Raw genomic sequence first — 15,660 nt, 5'->3', positions numbered from 1 at the left:
GTTTAACCTAGTATCCATGATTCAGCCCATTATGATTAAATATGTTTGCAATGACAATTAGAGATTATAGTTTCTCATGCCATGCATAAGTAGTTGGGAGTTGATAATGATTTATCTTGGATATCAACATAGCACTAAACTGATTGTGATGTAGTATGATGATATGGTATCCTCCTCTGAATGTTCAAGTGGCTTGACTTGGTACATGTTCATGCATGTAGTTGAATCAAAACCAACATAGCCTCTATGATATTTATGTTCATGGTGTTCATATCCTACTCATGCTAGTGTCCAATGTTAGTTATGCATAATGCATGGTTATGATTGTTGTTGCTCTATAGCTGGCCGCTTCTCAATCTAAATTGCTAGCCTTCGCCTGTACTAAGTGGGGATTCTGCTTGTACATCAGAAACCTTGAACCCAAAGTTATTCCAGATGAGTCCACCATATCTACCTATATGCGGTATTACCCTGCCGTCCTAAGTAAATTTGCATGTGCCACCTCTAAAAACTTCTAAAAGATATCTGTTTTGTGTGCCTGGATCGTTCATGGAACGACAGGAGGTAGTCGATATCTTCCATGCTAAGCGGGCTATTCTCAGGTCGAGTGTTTACTCACTCGCCATCGCACGAGAAAAGGGCGGTAATAGGGATGCCCAGTCCCAAACTGCAAAATACAAAAAGAGCTAATCGCTCGAATAATCAAACAAAAACTCCCAATGGAGTCAAAGCCCTTACTTTTATCGCTTGGGAACCACCACTGGCCTGTTTAGCATGGGAGATATTGATAACTGATAGTCGTGAAGTAAATGAGAAGGGTGCATGTATCAAAATAATCATTTATCTCTGTTTTAAAACTTGAGCTCTGGCACCTCTACAAATCACTGTTTCCCTCTGCGAAGGGACTATCTATTTACTTTTATGTTGTGTCATCACCTTCTTATACAAGCGCTAGAAACTGAGAGAGCACAGCTGTCATGATTTATGCATTGTGTGTAGATAATGTTGGGTGCATCATGGCTGGATCTTTTCTACCATGAATTACAATGTTTAGTCACTGCTTGGACTTTGGAGGTGCTCTGCATTTATGTTTTGCGGTCTCAGAAAGGGCTAACGAGACACCACTATTGTCATATTATCTCATGGTTGTTTTGACAACGTGTTGCCGTTTGAGATGCCTTATTATTGCTCGCTAGATGATTAGTCATTATAATCTTTAAGAGTTATTGTCGACATGGTTAGTTATAATGACGGCTGAAAACCTAGGTGCTGTTTAAGCTTATTTATGCAAACAAGAGCAAAAGAGTTCGTAAAAGTTTTTCTTTTTTAAATTTTAGTTTATCAATTGAATTGCTTGAGGACAAGAAAAGGTTTAAGCTTGGCGGAGTTGATACATCTCAAACGTATCTACTTTTCCTAACGCTTATCCTCTTGTTTTGGACTCTAATTTGCATGATTTGAATGAAACTAACCCCGGACTGATGCTGTTTTCAGAAGAACTACCATGATGTTGTTTTTGTGCAAAAAATAAAAGTTCTCGGAAAGGAACGAAATTTGCGAGGAATTTTTATATAATATATAAGAATTTCTGGAGCCAACACCTACCGGAGAGGGGCCACTGGGTGGGCACAACCCACCAGGGCACTCCCCTATCTCCTGGCACGCCCAGGTGGGTTGTCCCCACCTGATGGCCCCGCAAACCCTGATTCCACGCTATAAAATCCTATTTTCAGAGAAAAAATTAGGGAGAAAGAATTACCGCGATCCACGAGATGGAACCGCCGCCAAGCCCTGTTCTTCCTCGGGAGGGTAGATCTGGAGTCCGTTTGGGGCTCCGGAGAGGGGGATCTTCATTCTTTGTTCATAGAGGCAAAGGTGTACCGTCTTTCGATGAGATGGTGGCTATCGTTTTGGAGGAAGTCGACTTTGACGATCCGACTACGAACGTGCGAGGACGTCGCGCCTTAGCAATCACTAAACCAACTCCGAGAGGTTATTGACCACGCCGGAGCACGATCAACCTGACCACGAAGGTCTATTTCCTACAGGCAAACGAAGAACAAGCAAGAAACTAAGATTGCAATATGGATATTGCGAATATAAGAGGAAAGCTGTATCGATCAAAGGTGGGGTTCAGTGACGTCTTGGTCTGGTCGTTGGACACAAACAAAGTACGCGAAGTTGCAGCTATGGCGAACTTTTGATCTAAACAAAACCCAAAGTCTAAATGACGCCCTAAGGGTTGTATATATGGAGGAAGAGGGGGGAATTTCGTGGCCCATGGAGGAGGGGTCCACAATCAACCCTAACTCTTGTTTACCCACACATACAGACTCTAAAAACAGCCTATACTTAAGTATTTCGAAAATACATGGGCCTGGCCCAATAATAAGGTGATGCAGCACCTAGAATAGCCTCTGGACGAAATTTATGAAGTGGCATCTTGTATATTTCGTCCAAGGCTTCATGGACTCCTTATGGTGGCTTCAAAGTCCTGAAATCATCACTTGTAACTCCGTTCTTGATCCCCTTGCGCATGCCATCATCTCCATGCTTGGTCTTGCTCCAGTGTTCATCCCGCTTATCCGTGTCAGGCCCTTCATTTGTAAGCAAAACAAATGTATCCAATTTAGGCAGCATCATATTCTCATGAACATTAGAATCATTACAAGAAACGAAAGTACCTGATAATTTAATTGGCATGCGCGAGCTCTAGTAATTGGTCCAGTATGTATAGCAGCAGGGGCTGTGGGTGTAACAATGGTATTGATGTCCTCATCATCCTCCCCTTCTTGAAATGAAGTCATCCTCGACGACAGCTCATCTTCCTCACTCAAATAAGGCTTCAAATTTGCAATGTTAAATGTGGGACTAACCCCAAAATCTGCAGGCAGCTCAAGTTTATATGCATTATCATTTAGTTTCTCTAACATCTTAAAAGGACCATCAGCACGTGGCATTAGCTTTGATTTGCGCAAATTAGGAAATCCATCCTTACGCAAATGTAACCAAACAAGATCTCCAAGTGCAAACACAACATGTTGTCTACCCTTATCTCCAGCAAGTTTATATTTAGCATTCATACGCTCAATGTTTTCCTTAGTTAACTCATGCATTTTTAAAATCAATTCAACACGTTCTTTACATCAAAATTAAGCTTCTCCGAAGATGGAAGAGGCAACAAATCAATAGGTGCACAAGGTAGGAAACCATACACAATTTCAAAAGGGCACATCTTAGTACTAGAATGCAATGAATGATTATAAGCAAATTCAATATGAGGCAAGCATTCTTCCCACATTTTCTTATTATTCTTCAAAACAGCCCTAAGCATAGTAGACAATGTTCTATTGACTACTTCAGTTTGTCCATCAGTTTGGGGGGGACAAGTAGTACTAAAAAGCAGTTTAGTCCCCAACTTAGCCCATAAACATCTCCAAAAGTGGCTAAGAAATTTATTATCACGATCTGAAACAATAGTATTTGGCACACCATGCAAGCGAATAATTTCACGAAAGAACAAATCAGCAACATTAACAACATCATCGCTTTTATGACATGGTATAAAGTGTGCCATTTTCGAGAACCTATCCACGACAACAAATATGATATCCCTCCCCTTCTTTGTTCGAGGTAAACCTAAAACAAAGTCCATAGATATATCCTCCCAAGGAACACTAGGTACAGGAAAAGTCATATATAAACCATGAGGATTGAGTCGTGACTTAGCTTTTTGACATGTAGTGCAGCGAGCAACAAAACGCTCAACATCCTATCTCATCTTTGGCCAAAAGAAATGTGTAGCAAGTATATCCTCCATCTTCTTGATGCCAAAGTGTCCCATTAATCCTCCTCCATGCGCCTCCTGCAACAACAAAAGATGAACGGAGCTAGCTGGAATGCATAGCTTGTTAGCACGAAACACAAATCCATCATTAAGAAGGAACTTGTTCCAAGTTCTCCCTTCCTTACAATTCTGTAATACATCTTTAAATTCAGCATCATGCACATATTGATCTTTGATGGTCTCCAAAGCAAATATTTTAAAGTCAAGTTGTGAAAGCATAGTATAACGACGAGACAATGCATCAGCAATAACATTTTCTTTACCCTTCTTGTCTTTAATGACATAAGGAAAAGTCTCAATGAATTCAACCCATTGAGCATGTCTACGGTTCAGTTTTGCTTGACTTTTAATGTGTTTCAAAGATTCATGATCATAATGTATAACAAATTCCTTGGGCCATAAATAATGTTGCCATGTTTCTAAGGTCCGAACAAGAGCATATAATTCTTTGTCATAAGTAGAATAGTTCAGACTAGGCCCACTCAATTTTTCAGAAAACTATGCAATAGGTTTGCCATCTTGTAATAACACACCTCCTAATCCAATTCCACTAGCATCACATTCAAGCTCAAAAGTCTTATTAAAATCAGGAAGTTGGAGTAAAGGAGCATGTGTCAACTTATCTTTCAATACCATGAAGGCTTCTTCCTGTGCGGTACCCCAAACAAAAGGCACATCCTTCTTTGTAAGCTCGTTGAGAGGTGCAGCAATGGTGCTGAAATCTCTCACAAAACGCCTATAGAAACCAACGAGGCCAAGGAAACTCCTCACTTGTGTGACCGTTTTGGGCTGCGGCCAACTCTCAATAGCTTCAATCTTGGCTTTATCAACTTCAATTCCCTGTGGAGTAACAACATAGCCAAGAAAAGATACTCGTTCGGTGCAAAAGGTGCACTTTCCAAGGTTACCAAACAAACGTGCATCACGTAGAGCAATAAAAACAGCACGTAAATGTTCCAAATGTTCCTCCAAATATTTGCTATAAATCAGTATGTCATCAAAGTAAACTACCACAAATCGTCCAATGAAAGCACGTAAAACTTCGTTCATTAACCTCATGAAAGTACTAGGTGCATTAGTTAAGCCAAAAGGCATGACTAACCACTCATATAATCCAAACTTAGTTTTAAATGCTGTTTTCCATTCATCTCCCAATTTCATACGAATTTGATGGTATTCACTACGCAAATCAACTTTGGAGAATAATGTAGAGCCACTCAATTCATCAAGCATATCATCTAGCCTAGGAATAGGATGACGATAACGAATAGTAATATTAATAATGCCTCTACAATCAACGCACATACGTGACGTACCATCCTTTTTCGGCACAAAAATGATAGGAATAGCACAAGGACTAAGGGATTCGCGTATATAACCTTTGTCGAGAAGTTCTTGTACTTGACACATGATCTCCTTTGTCTCCTCTAGATTGGTAAGGTATGGTGCACGGTTGGGTAATGATGCACCGGGAATTAAGTCAATTTGATGCTCAATCCCTCGAATAGGTGGTAATCCCGGTGGCACGTCTTGTGGAAAGACGTCAGCGAACTCCTGCAAAATGTTAGTGACAGCAGGAGGCAAAGAGGAAGGCACGTCCTCGAATGAAAATAATGCCTCTTTGCACACAAAAGCATAGCAAACAGCTTTGCTAAAATCTAAATCATCAATATCAGATTTGGTGGCAATTAAACATGCACTTTTCAATTTAATTTCAGAAGCAACACTAGATGGTTTATTATTAGGCTGCATTTGTTGCTCAAATTCTTTTGCCACAATCTGATTTTCACTTTTATTTTTCTCCTGTTTTGCTTTATTAGCTCTATTAATATCATCTTTCAAAATGGAATCAGGAGTCATAGGAAGCAAAGTAATATTTTTATTCTTATGAACAAGAGTATACTGATTGTTTCTACTATGGTGTACATAATTTTTATCAAATTGCCATGGTCTACCAAGTAATAAGGAACATGCTTGCATAGGTACCACATCATAATCAACATAATCAGCATATGTAGAGATACTAAAATGCACACGAACAGTACGTGTTACCTTAACCTTGCCACTGTTGTTGAACCATTGGATGTAGTAAGGATGTGGATGTGGTCTTGTGGTGAGAGATAGCTTCTCCACCATCTCCATGCTAGCCAAGTTATTGCAGCTCACTCCATCTATGATGACGCGAACATAACGTTCCTTCACAACTCCCTTTGTATGGAACAAATTATGCCTCTGATTTTCCTCAGCTCGTGTGACCTCACACTCAAAACACGTTGAGCAACTAAACATTCATACCTGTCAGCATCTTCAGGAGCCATGTATTGTGTCTCATGATCAGAATCATCTCCACCGTGTTCTTCACGTGTAATAAGATCCAAAGTCTCCTCATCATAGTCACCAGCGGACTCATACCCACCATCCTCACTAGCAATCATCACACGCTGAGATTGGCATTCTTCTCGCAAAATGTCCTCTTCCCTTACAACGATGACAAATAATATCGCTTGTGTGCCCTATTGATGCCATGGAAGAAGAAGAAGAACTCTGTGCAGGCCCAGCATGTGTGCTCTTGGCAGATAGTGGTGGTTGAGCTTGCTTTCTTGTATCATGGCTGGAGGTGGCACCTGATGGAGGTGCTGGTGGAGTGGAAATAGAGGATGCACGTGGTGTCCATGATGAAGATTGACCTGTAGAAAAGTTAGTTCGCACCAATGCCTGTCGATCCTGCACTTCACGTTCAGCTTTACAAGCAAGATGGAATAAACGAGTGATATTAGTATACTCCTTATACTCTAGAATGGTCTGAATCTCTCTATTTAATCCACCCATAAAACGTGCAAGCATAGCTTCATTCTCCTCAAAAATACCACATCTAATCATGCCAGTTTGTAATTCCTGATAATATTCTTGTACAGAATTTTTTCCATGTCTTAAACGCTGCAATTTTTGAAGTAATTCACGTTGATAATATGGTGGAACCCAACGAGTATGCACAACACTTTTCAAAGAAGCCCAAGTAGCTGGAATAAGATATAATCTACAATGTTCAGAGCACCAAACACATGCAAAGCTAGTGAAAGCACAAACAGCAGCAGGAACACGTCTCTCCTCAGGATATTGTAAACATGTAAATCATTGTTCAGTTTCTAACTCCCAAGTAAGATATATATCAGGAACATATCTACCCTCAAATGGTGGAATGTTCAATTTCAGTTTAGGGAGATGGTCATGATCACGTACCTGAGGTGGTTGTGCAGCCCTACCATTGCGATGATATGCATGAGGACGACCTGGTGGCGGTGGTGCTGGTGGTTGCACGTAGTTCTGATTTTGATCAACATCATCCTCGTAATGGTCCTCCACCTCTGCAGTAGCAGCAGGAGCTACAGAAGCATCAACAGCGGCACCAGAATTTTGACCAGGCACAAGGGGAATGCGCAGTGCCCGTCCCACTTGATTTGGAAGGCGATGTTGTTGTTGTTGTTGTTGTTGCTGTTGTTGTTGTTGTTGTTGTTGTAGAGGTGCGTTAGGTGCAGCCGGTGGTGGTGGTGGTGGAAGACGCGCGAGCAATTCATTAAACTTGTTATCGAGCTTTGTTTCAAACGTCTTCTCCATGCCATCTTCAAATCTATTTAGCACATATTGCACCTGTCCACTCATCATTTGCTGAAATTTATCATGTAGCTCTTTGTTCGTCATGTTCTCCCAATCTGTCTCATCGGCTTGTGATCCTTCCCTGGTTAGCAGCAATAGAAACACACAAGAATATGATCCTACAGACTACTAGGAAGTGGTGGTGGTGGTGTATCACAAATCCGGCAAGCGAATCTCAAATTCTTACCAGTTCTTACCCAGCAGCAGGTGGTGATCGGCAACCGTCGTAGTCAAAACTCTCAAAGATTGGACAGAGCGATTGCCGGGTAGTGTCAAATGCATGATGTAGATGTATGTGGAGCTGGAAAGGCTTATGATATGGTAGCAAAAATGTCAGCAATAATCAATTCAGAGATGCAAAGTTGAATAAACGCTCAACGACGGTACTGTGCTGGTCCTAGGCTAGATCGTGCTAGAGACGCGAGCCTAGAACACTAACAAAATCACGGTGATGCACGTAAACAAGGGAAAAGCACACTCTGGAACCTTTTTTCGCTCTGTTTTTTTGGCGCTCCTTTTTTGCGCTCTTTTTTTGCGAAAAAAACACTATAATGGTGAGTGTCTCAAAACTCTTCCCTCGTCAAACTGACAGGATGGGCACGGAATTTTTTTTGACTTTTTCGGAAATCAGGGCAGCGACGGCGAAAAAGTGCGACAAAAAATCACTATGCTGGCACGTGGCTCAAAAGACTCAGAAAAACCTAAAAATAGGATAGGGAAAAAATATTTTTGGTCGCCGAAATTTTGGCCTAAAAACTCCCCGGGGGTCTCCAGACTCTTTTTTTCCGAGACCTACTCAGGAAAGGAAACACAAAACAAAAACTAGATGGATCTCGAAAAAAACCTAATATGAAAAGAACTCGGATTGGTGGTGGACAGGCAGATATATAAGTGTACTCGGATTGGTGGTGGACAGGCGGTGGTGGACAGGCGGTTGTATATGGCAGCGGTAAGGAATATGTTGGTGGTGGTGGTATGTGATAGGAACGATGACGATGGTGTGGCGGCGGCGTGACTACTTGTGAACAGAACTCGAAACTCTAAAGGAAACTAGATGCTAAGACCAGCAACTAGACACGATGATGCAACCGCAAATTCAACAATGCAAAACACTAAAAAGATTATGCAAAGGCTCAGATTGGTTCGGATATGATGACCTAACCCTAATTTTTTTCTTTGGCTTTTTCGTGGACTGTAGGTATGAAGAACAGACTCGATCTAAACTATGAAAACTGTAAAATCTCACCGAGCAACTTGGAAATCTGATACCACTTGATAGAGGCAAAGGTGTCCCGTCTTTCGATGAGATGGCGGCTATCGTTTTGGAGGAAGTCGACTTTGACGATCCGACTACGAACGTGCGAGGACGTCATGCCTTAGCAATCGCTAAACCAACTCCGAGAGGTTATTGACCACGCTAGAGCACAATCAACCTGACCACGAAGGTCTGTTTCCTGCAGGAAAACGAAGAAAAAGCAAGAAACTAAGATTGCAATCTGGATATTGCGAATATAAGAGGAAAGCTTTATTGATCAAGGTGGGGTTCTGTGACATCTTGGTCTGGTCGTTGAACACAAATGAAGTACGCGAAATTGCTATGGCGAACTTTTAATCTAAACAAAACCCAAAGTCTAAACGACGCCCTAAGGGCTGCATATATGGAGGAAGAGGGGCGAATTTTGTGGCCCTTGGAGGAGGGGTCCGAAATCAACCCTAACTCTTGTTTCCCCACACATACAGACTCTAAAAACAGCCTATACTTAAGTATTTCAAAAAATACATGGGCCTGGCCCAATAATAAGGTGACGAAGCACCTAGAATAGCCTCTGGATCATCGTCCAAGGCTTCATGGACTCTTTATGGTGGCTTCAAAGTCCTGAAATCATCACTTGTAACTCCGTTCTTGATCCCCTTGCGCATGTCATCATCTCCATGCTTGGTCTTGCTCCAGTGCGCATACCTCTTATCCGTGCCAGGTCCTTCATTTGTAAGCAAAACAAATGTATCCAATTTAGGCAGCATCATATTCTCATGAACATTAGAATTACCAAGAAATGAAACCTGATAATTTAATTGGTGTGCATGAGCTCTAGTAATTGGTCCAGTATGTATAGCAGCAGGGGCTGTGGGTGTAACAATGGTATTGATGTCCTCATCATTCGTCATCACCACCCCTTCTCCATCGCCAATTCCATGATGCTCCCCACCGGGAGTGAGTAATTCCTTTGTAGGCTCGTTGGTCGGTGAGGAGTTGGATGAGATTCATCATGTAATAGTTTTGTTAGGGCTTGATCCCTAGTATCCACTATGTTCTTAGATTGATGTTGCTATGACTTTACCATGCATAATGCTTGTCACTTTGGGCTCAGGTGCCATGATTTCAGACCTGAACCGTTTATGTTATCACCATTGTATTCATGTTCTAGATCCGACCTTGCAAGTTATAGTCTCCTACTATGTGTTATGATCCGGTAACCCCCGAGTGACAATAACCGGGACTTCTTCCGGTGATTACCGTAGTTTGAGGAGTTCATGTATTCACTATGTGTTAATGCTTTGTTTCGGTTCTCTATTAAAAAGAGGCCTTAATATCCCTTAGTTTACAATATGGACCCCGCTGCCATGGGAGGATAGGACAAAAGATGTCATGCAAGTTCTTTTAATAAAGCACATATGACTATTTATGGAATAATGCCTACATTATATCGATGAACTGAAGCTAGTGCCGTATCTCCCTAGGTTATTGTCACATGATGAATATCATCCAACAAGTCACCGATCCAATGCCTACGAATTTATCTTATATTGTTTCTGCTAAGTTACTGCTGCTATCATCACTGTTACACTTGCTACAAAATTACTGCTATCACTGTTACTGTTACCGTTGCTGCTGTCACTATTATCAAAACTATCAAACTAGTTTGGTACTGATCACTTTGTTGCAGATAATTAATCTCCAGGTATGGTTGAATTGACAACTCAGCTGTTAATACCTTCAAATATTCTTTGGCCCCCCTTGGGTCGAATCTATAAATTTGTGTTGAATACTCTACCCTCGAAAACTATTGCGATCCCCTATACTTGTGGGTTATCAAATGTCACGTTGCATTGCCCCTTGTGATAGCGACCTTTATTATGCAGTTTGTCGCTTTTATTCTCCACCATCACAAGTCTGTGCAACACTCAATTTTCTCTTACACTAAATGATCTTACACATTTAGAAGCAATATTTATTGCCTTTTTGCACCGATGACAACTTACTTGAGGGATCTTGCTCAATCCCTAGGTAGGTATGGTGGACACTTGAAAATAAGATTTGGGTTTAAGGGTTTTTGGATGCACAAGTAGTATCTCTATTTAGTGCGGAATTTTTGGCTAGCAAAGATAGGGGCAAGCACCACATGTTAAAGGATCTATCACAATATGACTTCTGTGTGAATATAAACAAGCATAGACCATTAAGTTGTCTTCCTTGTCCAACGTCAACAATTTTGCCATATAATATTTTGATGAGGGCTCACAATCACAAAAGATTTCTAGGATAGTATATTTATATGTGAATCTTCTCTTCCCTTATTAATTCTTTCATTAGTTGCATCATTGACTAATACTATGTTAGTCAATCTCTAATAAAAATTTCTACTTATACTTTTCCTTATGTGGTGTCATCACCTACCATTAGATTAGTTTATGATCTTTTTGATTTATTTCCTTTCTTTCATTTATTTCCTTTCTCTTTTTCTTCCTTATTTCTTTTCTTTTATTTGCAACCTGGAAGTAAAGAAAGCAAAAAAACTCAAACTAAACTTTATTATATAACTTGCACACGATTACAAGGATAGATCACTAAGCAAACTCTCAAAGAAGAAAGGATCAAACTAAACTTTTATTCATCTAAAGAAAAGGATCGAACTAAAATAAGTAAAGGCAAAAAGATAGTGGGATGATACGATACCGGGGCACCTCCCCCAAGCTTGGCGGAAGCCAAGGGGAGTGCCCATACCCGATACTCAATTCTCCTTTGGTGGTGAAGAGGATGATGGTGGTGATGAACCGATCCTATCCTCAAGGATCAAGAGATTCTCCAATTGACAAATGACGCTCCGGAGGTGGATGATATGCTCTTGATGCAGAATATTTTCACGAGTGAGATACTTATTTTGTATGCGAACTATTTCAATGATGCAAAAGGATTCAATCTCAGCAGGAGTAAGATGAGCAAGGTAAGGTATAAGGATATCTTCCTCTTCCTCCTCGGCTGGCAGTGTTTGTTCGAAGACCAGAGGCTGATCTACGATGAACTCCTTGCTCTCGTCTCCCCTGACGGCTTCTGCGGGCTCTTCTATCTTCAGCTCGATCTTCATCAACCAAGCATCCTCTTCCACGTTGTTGGACGAAGAAGAAGACATGATGCCTGGCTCAATAGATCTGACCGGAAATAGCAAGAGAAGAAAACAGGGGATTTCTCCGAGATACGGTGATCAACAGGTTCCGGAAGTATATATAGATTTTTTATCTTGGGGGACAAGAAAACGGAAGAAAAACGGGGTCCGGTAGGTGTCCCAGGTGGGCACAACCCACCTGGGCGTGACCTGGTGTCTTGTACCCACTAGGGTACGCTTCGTGGAAGTTTATTTATTTCCTAATTTTCTAAATATTCCAAAACAGACAAAAAATATTTTTGCAGATTTTTTGGAGTCCGTTTACTTACCGTATCACATACCTCCTTATTTTCACGATTCTAGAGTGTTCCAGAAGGACTCTTTTATGTGTTCTTCCGGTGTCAAAGTTTGGATACTATTACTTTCAACATTAATGGGCGTACCTGAGATATAATGTTTTATTCGTTGCCCATTGACAACCTTCGGGTTAGTACCTTCGGAATTATTTATTTTGATGGCTCCAAACCGATAGACCTCCTCGATAACGTCGGGGCCTTCCCATTTTGAGAGGAGTTTTCCTGCAAAGAATACGAAATGAGAGCTGTACAAAATAACATATTCTCCAACTTTAAACTCACGCTTTTGGATTCTTTTGTCATGCCATCTTTTAAATTTTTCTTTGAATAATTTTGCGTTTTCATAATCTTGGGTTCTCCATTCATCTAAAGAGCTGATATCAAATGACCTCTTTTCACCAGCAAGTTTGAAATCATAATTAAGCTCTTTGATGGCCCAATATGCTTTATATTCTTAGTCAACAAGCAAATGACAACCTTTTCCATAAACTGTTTTATATGGATACATACCCATAGGATTTTTATATGTTGTTCTATAAGCCCAAAGTGCATCATCTAATTTCTTAGACCAATTCTTCCTGGACCTATTGACAGTCTTTTGAAAACTAATTTTATTTCTCTATTGCTAAGTTCAACTTGACCACTAGACTGAGGATGATAAGGTGATGCAATTCTATGGTTGAGCTCTATCTGGTGGGCCGGCCCCGTTCATGTCACCTCCTGGGGTCTTTGGTGTTCGTCCTTCACATGCGATGATCTCCAGAGGTTCATCCGGTGTTGGTCACCCCACCACACAGGTTTCATAAGCGCACCCCGAGCCAGAAGATTCAGGCGCAACCTGCCTTGAGGTAGGGCCTCGTGAGTCCCGCGCTGGCTCACATGTGCCCAGATACACCTTGTCGGTGTCAAAACCGGCGGATCTCGGGTAGGGGGTCCCGAACTGTGCATCTAGGCCAGATGGTAACAGGAGACAGGGGACACTTTGTTTTACCCAGGTTCGGGCCCTCTCGATGGAGGTAAAACCCTACTCCTGCTTGATTAATATTGATGATATGGGTAGTACAAGAGTAGATCTACCACGAGATCAAGGAGGCTAAACCCTAGAAGCTAGCCTATGGTATGATTGTTGTGTACGGAGTTGATTCTGTCCTACAGACTACAACCCTCCGGTTTATATAGACACCGGATAGGGTTAGGGTTACACAGAGTCGGTTACAATGGTAGGAGATCTTTAAATATCGCATCGCCAAGCTTGCCTTCCACGCCAAGGAAAGTCCCATCCGAACACAGGACGAAGTCTTCAATCTTGCATCTTCATAGTCCTGGAGTCCGGCTAAAGGTATTGTCCGGCTACCCGAACACCCCCTAATCCAGGACTCCCTCAGTAGCCCCTGAACCAGGCTTCAATGACGACGAGTCCGGCGCGCAAATTGTCTTTGGCATTGCAAGGAGGGTTCCTCCTCCAAGTCCTTCGTAGAAGATTGTAATCACCAAGAGTAGTGTCTGGCTCTGTAGAATAAGTTTCCACATATTGCCATAGAGAGAATAATATTGACACAAATCAAATCTGCTGACGTATTCTGCAGTGCGCCATCACACTACAGCCAAGTCCTTTACTCGAATCGCTTTTACTTTTCCACCTCAGCATGTTTTGCGAGGCGGTTTTCTTGGGACGTCTTGTCAAAGCAGAGATCGTGTGCCACCCCCCCCCTTTACGGGATCCTCATCAATACGGATGTGGGTAACCCAATCGCACCCGTTAGCATGTTTTCTCGATTAAAGGTGAGTCCCAAACGGTTACGGGGAGGGCTCTTGGTATTCAACCTCTTATAAAGAGACCAAGGCCTTACTCCCTTTTTCAATCTCAAGTTCGCCCATCGCCTCGAGTTCCAACACCCTAGGCTTCAGGTTCCAGGTGCTTCGGACCTTCGACAATGTCCGGTTCCGACCTCCAAGGCCGATGGATGCCCTCCTCCATCACGGAGGGGGACGTGCTAAAGTTGAGAGAGGCTAAGTTATTGACCGCCGAAATTCCTCATAGGTTGCTTGTTCAAGGGCAAGCTATTCCTAGCCCCCAGCCTGGCGAGAGCGTAGTGTTCATGTCTCACTTCCTTCGGGGGTTAGGCTTCCCAATGGATCCCTTCGTGAGGGGGCTGCAGTTCTATTACGGGCTGGAATTTCATGACTTAGCTCCGGAGTCCATCCTCCATATTTCCTCATTCATCGTTGTGTGTGAAGCGTTCCTCCGCGTTACTCCTCACTTCGGTTTATGGCTTAAGACCTATGGAGTGGAGCCGAAGATGATCGAGGGACGGCACGCAGAGTGCGGAGGTGCTGTCATCAGCAAGAATGCTGATGCTCCATGGCCCGAGGGCTCCTTTCAAGAAGAGCTCGGCTTGTGGCAACGAGAATGGTTCTATATCACCGCTCCCAGGAGCGCCAAGTGGGCGGCGCCTCCTGCCTTTCGCTCGGGTCCCCCATCACGGCTAGCGTCATGGGTCAACAAAGGATTAGATTGGGGTTTGCCCAAAGACGTACCCCTGCTGCAGGGCTGCATTAGGGATCTCTTAGAAGGAGACCTCAACCTGGTAAAGGCGATGCAGGTCATGCTGATTCGCCGAATGTTGCCCGGCAAATGTCGCCCCCTTCGCCTGTGGGAGTTTAATCCAGAGGGACCGTGAGCTCTCCAGAACTTCATGGGCGCAACGCCCGCGGAGATGTATAAACTGTTCTTCGGATCACAAGAGATGTGTCCGGATTTAACCGAGGACGCAGGCCTAAGCTGCAATCGCCCGGATACTCAAGTAAGCAACCTTGTGCCCGGACCTTCTATCCGTATAATTGTCATAAACTTGCCCCTAAAAGAGCCGTCCTTTTAAACAGGAGTGGATAGCGAAGGCAAAGCTGATCAGGTGTCCGGCTCCCCTTCCTGAAACCAGGCCGGATCCCGTGCTGGTCAGGATGCTGGAGATAATGCCTTTGGAGGGGAGGACAAGGAAGCTATGGCCTCCTCGAAGGAGGCTGCTCCGAAGGGAGGAACCGACAATTCCTCTCCTAAGGGGAAGAAGAGAGCCGCCTCTGACGACCCGGAAACCATGGCCTCGAAACGGGGGAGAAAATCCTCGTCAGAGGGTCCGGCCGGGGAGTTCCTCGGCCGGACTACGCCCTCAAGGGGATCAGCCCTCCAGCGAGCCGTAAGTAGAGAGAGGTTTTCCTTTTGAAGGATGAGAGAAATCTTTGATTTATATCTGAGAAGATTAACCGAAATTTTACCTTGTAGCTCGGTCCTCAGCCCTTCTCAGCAGAGTTCGTCTTCGGGGGATCTTCTTCCGGAGATGATGGAGAGCGGGACGCCTCCCCCTGCCGTGCCGCCTAGCAAGGCGGGTGACCCTGAGGTGTCGTCGCGGAGAGTTTCTCCGAA

Source organism: Triticum urartu, chromosome 6 (genome assembly GCF_003073215.2).
Source record: "Triticum urartu cultivar G1812 chromosome 6, Tu2.1, whole genome shotgun sequence".
Classification (NCBI taxonomy): Eukaryota; Viridiplantae; Streptophyta; class Magnoliopsida; order Poales; family Poaceae; genus Triticum; species Triticum urartu.
Note: the sequence above shows the minus strand (reverse complement) of the source record.